A 5,193-nucleotide genomic window follows, 5' to 3' on the forward strand; every position below is an offset into this window, starting at 1 on the left:
CTCAATAGTGCTTGAGACGTCGACCATTAACTTTAAGCATACCTCTATGGTTGTCATGCAATTCTACAACTCCATATGGATAAAATTTGTAGATGGTATAAGGTCCTTTCCATCGAGTTTTGAGCTTTCCGGAAAATAATCTTAGCCTTGAATTAAACAATAGCACTTTCTAACCTTCTTTGGATTCATGAGGTTGTATATGACTATCATGCCATCTTTTATATTTTTCTTTACACATCTTGGCATTGTCGTATGAAAATAACCTTAACTCTTCCAACTTATCGAGTTGTAACATATTTCTCTCACCAGGTTGATTAAAATCCAAATTTAATTGTTCCAAGACCCAGTGAGCTTTATCCTCCAATTTGAGCGGCAAATGACATGACTTACCAAAAACTAGCCAATAGGGAGTCATTCCTTAACGGTGTCTTAAAAGTAATTCGATATGCCCATAGAGCATCATCGAGCCTCCGAGACCAATCTTTTCTGTTAAGGCATACCACCCTCTCAAGAATACCTTTAATTTCATGATTCACCATTTCTACTTGCCCATTTGATTGTAGGTGATAGGTAGTAGCAATCTTATGCTTCACATCATACTTGTCAAGCAACCACTTAAGCCATTTATTTACCAAGTGAGATCCTCCATCGATAATAATAGCTCTAGGAGTCCTAGATCGTGTAAATAAATGCTTATGTAGGAATCACATGACTACCTTAGCATCTTTTTTTGGGTATGCCTTAGCCTCAGCCCACTTGGATACGTAGTCCACATCTACTAAAATATACTTATTACCAGATAAAGAAGGAAATGGGCCTTGAAAATCAATGCCCCATACATCGAATAGTTCAATCTCTAAAATGTTTGTCAAGGGCATCCCGTTCCTCCTTGTTATGTTTCTGGTCCATTGGCATCTATCACAAATTTTCACATATCCATACACATCCTTAAATACTGTAGGCCAAAAGAATCCAACTTGTAAAATTTTTGTTGTTGTACAGGAAACACCAAAGTGTCCCCCACTTGGAGATGAATGACAGTGGTATAAAATCTCATCAATCTCACTTCCAGCTACGTACTTCCTAATTATGTTATCTACACATTGTGTAAACAAAAATAGATCCTCTCAAAAATAGTATCGACTATCATGAAAGAATTTCTTCCTTTGTTGGTAAGTCATTTCTCGAGGAATTATTCCACATGCTAAATAATTTACAAAATCAGCAAACCAAGGTGTTTCATAAATTCGACTTACATCAAAGATATGCTTATAAAGAAAATTCTCATTAATTGGAACAAGTGAAGAAGTTACCTCATTTTTTCCAACCTCGATAGATGACCAGCTACTTGATTTTCAACACATTTTTTGTCTTAAATCTTAAGGTCAAATTCTTGACATAAGAGTATCCATCGAATTAGCCTCGGTTTAACATTTTCCTTCATGAGTAAATAATTAATAGCCACATGATCAGTAAACATTGTAACTTTGGTACCTATAAGATATGAAAGGAACTTGTCAAAAGAAAAAACCATAGCAAAAAGTTTTTTTTAGTTATCGGATAATTTATCTGGGCTCCTGTCAAAGTTCTTTTTGCATAGTAGATAGGGTGAAACACTTTGTTCCTTTTTTGACCCATCATAGCTCCAACAGTGAAATCGCTTGCATTATACATTAACTTAAAAGGTGAGTTCCAATCAAGTGTAACAATTATTAAGGCTGAAATTAACTGGCTTTTAATTCTTCAAAAGCTTCTAAACATGCTTTGTTAAAGTCAAAAACAATATATTTTTCTAAAAGCATACACAAAGGTTTAGAAATTTTTTTAAAATCTTTGATAAATCTACGATAAAAATCAGCATGGCCTAAGAAACTTCTAACTCCTTTCACACTAACTATAGGTGGTAATCTTTCAATTACGTCCACCTTTGATTTATCCACTTCAATTTTATTTTTGGAAATTTTACATGCTAAGACAATTCCCTCCTTAACCATAAAATGACATTTCTCCCAGTTAAGGACAAGATTTGTCTCATCGCATCTTTTAAGTGTCTTAGCCAAAATACTCAAACAAACATCATAAGTGTTACCAAAAGCAAAAAAATCATCCATGAAAACCTCAACAAAATTTTTAACCATATCAATGAAAATTGTCATCATACACCGCTGAAATATGGCACGTGCATTACATAAGCCAAAAGGCATTTACCTAAAAGCAAATGTACCGTATGGGTAGGTAAAAGTAGCTTTATGTTGGTCTTTCGGGGCTACAACTATTTGGTTGTATCCCAAATATCCATCTAAAAAGCAGTAAAATTCGTTACTTGCTAGTCGATCTAACATTTGATCCATAAAAGGTAACGAAAATAATCATTATGAGTGGATTTGTTCAATTTTCTGTAGTAATACAGGTTCTCCAACCCATGATAGTTCTCGTCGGGATCAACTCATTATGCTCATTTTTTGCAATCGTGATTTCAACTTTCTTTGGTACATATTATACCAGACTTACCCAATAACTATCTGAGATGGAGTAGAAAATTCTCGCATCTAACCATTTGATTTCCTCCTTCCATACTACCTCTTTCATGATAGGGTTAAGTCTCTTTTGCCAATCGATTCTACCTCACTCACCTTCCTCTAAAATAATTTATGCATACAGAAGGAAGGGCTTATACCTCGTATGTCAGCTATGGTCCAACCAATTACCTTTTTAAATTTCTTTAAAATAGCAATCAATTACTCTTCTTGGTGTTTTGTCAGTTCTACTAAAATAATCACAGCTAAAGTAGAACAATTACCTAAATAAATGCATTTTCAATGGGACGGAAGTACCTTTAGTTCAAGCTTAGGCGGTTCCTCGATTGACAACTTGGGTTGTGTAAATTCCCTAACTTCCAACTCTAGCAGTTTGAACCGTAGTGGTTGAACATAACTCCTCTACTTGGCTTCCATCAAATCCATACCTTTATTACCTTTTTCAAATTCTAATGGTTCAAACCCTAAAGTGTTCTCCAATGGGTTTTCTTTAAGATTGCTCTCCATAGAAATTAAGGTTTCTAATTCCTCCATCACTGAACATTCTTCTGACGGATCGAGAAATTTCATGGCCTTCAGAATGTTAAATGTTACCTTATCGCCTTGAACTCACATGGCGAGTTCTCCTTTTTACAAATTTATCAACTTTCTTCCCGTGGCTAGGAAAGGTCTCCTAAGGATGATCGAAACTTCCTTATCTACTTTAAAGTATAACACAATAAACTTCCTTATCAACTATTACCAAAACATCCTCGATATTTCCCTAGGATTTGCTAGTTGAAGTGTCACAGTAGTGACTCTTACTTCACCTATTCTCAATAGTTTGAAAATAGATTTAGGCATCAAGTTGATACTTGATCCAAGGTCGCACAAAGCTTTACCGCAGTAAGATTCTCCGATGTTACATGGTATCATAAAGCTTCTAGGGTCTTTCAATTTTAGAGATAGCTTGTTCTGTAAGAACACACTGCACTCCTTCATCAAAGCAACAATATCATACTCAGTAAGCCTTTTCTTCTTAGATAGAATATCCTTCATAAACTTCACGTAATTGGGTATTTGTTCTAAAGCCTCTACCAACAAAAAGTTGATGTGAAGCTAATTTAGAACATCCAAGAACTTATTGATTTGCACCTGTTGATCGTGCTTATTCTACTGAAGTATTTGAGGATATGGAAATCTAGGTTGATACAGACAACTTTTTTAAGGAGGTAAATATGCAAAAGAAGGTGTTAGCTTCTCAGAATTCACTAGTTTAGGGTTTACCTACTCTGATTTTTCAATATCTAGTTTTTTCAGTATAGGAACTTAAACTGTTGATTGACTTTCCTCTTTCTCAATAGGCTTATCTTCAATCACAACCTCATTAGGTTCCAAAATCTTACCACTTCGTAATGCAACTACCTTGCAATGTTCCTTACCCAAACTCCCTGGATTTTCTGTATCGCTCGGCATGGCTCTTTGCGGTCTACTACGAAGTTCAGTAGCTAACTCACCCATCTGGTTCTCTAGATTTTTCAATTTTGTTGCTTGACTTTGGATCAAGGCATCATTTTTCGCCATGTACGCCTTCAACAAGTCCTCCAACTATTTGATGACTCAGCTTGAGGTGGTTTTAGAGCTTCTTAACTAAACCCTTAGGATTGATTGGGCCTACGCTGCGTATGATTTTTTTGGTCCATTACCTTGGTTACTCTAGGAAAAGTTCGAATGATTCTGCCATGATGGACTGTAGAATTTGGATTGTGGTTGTTTTCCACTACTATTTTGATACCGATTCCTTACATAACAAATAGATTCGAGGTTTGAAGGGCAATTCTCCAAAGAATGACCATCCCCACAATACACACAGAAAACAACATCATACTGACTTGGTGACTAAGGTACAAAATTATTCAAACCATTAGTGGTAACTGTTTTAAGATTGAGGAAATAGAAGATACCTGAGTAGAGAGTAAAGCTAATGCATCCACTTCATGCACTCCAGCTACTCATCTTCTCAAAACTGCTCAATTTTTCGACCATTGGTAATTGTTGCTAGTGATCCTTTAGAGGAATGTACATTGAGACCATTATAAAACGTCTCCAACTGAATACAATGAGGAATCCCCTGATGAGGACATTTACGAAGCAACTTCTTGAATCTTTCTCTTGCCTCATATAAGGACTCATCATCCAATTGTTGGAAAGTAGTTATCTCCTTTCGCAACTTTGCGTTCTTGCTTGGTGGAAAGTATTTTTTGAAAAACATTTTTGCTAATTCTTACCAAGTAGATATTGAACTTGGTGGCAATAAATTAAGCCATGCTCGTAATCGATCTCACAATGAGTATGGAAACACCTTCAACCTTAATGCATCTTTAGTCATACTAGCTATTTTAAACGAATCACTCACCTCCATGAATAATCGAAGGGGTAAGTGTGGATATTCCGTGGGCATGCCACTAAATGACTCATTGTTTAGAGCATTGAAACATCACTGGTTTTAATTCGAATTGGGGTGCCTCCATATCCGACCTCCTAATTCTCAAATTTAATTCATTAAAGAGTGACACAACGTATTGTCTTATAACACGATCCCTATCATCATCAATAAGAATTGGATTGTGCATATGATTGACCCCATTACCTTGTCCATCATTTTGATTTCCAAGGT

The 5,193-nt window shown here is 35.7% G+C and overlaps 1 non-coding gene across 1 annotated transcript; it reads left to right on the forward strand.

Moving 5' to 3' along the window:
* The first annotated feature begins 4,642 nt into the window (after positions 1–4,642).
* Positions 4,643–4,749, forward strand: LOC121222716 (small nucleolar RNA R71). The gene has a single exon (XR_005920082.1). It is a non-coding gene; the product is annotated as a small nucleolar RNA R71 (small nucleolar RNA).
* Positions 4,750–5,193: the final 444 nt, after the last annotated feature.

This window comes from Gossypium hirsutum, chromosome D10 (assembly GCF_007990345.1).
Source record: "Gossypium hirsutum isolate 1008001.06 chromosome D10, Gossypium_hirsutum_v2.1, whole genome shotgun sequence".
Lineage (NCBI taxonomy): Eukaryota > Viridiplantae > Streptophyta > Magnoliopsida > Malvales > Malvaceae > Gossypium > Gossypium hirsutum.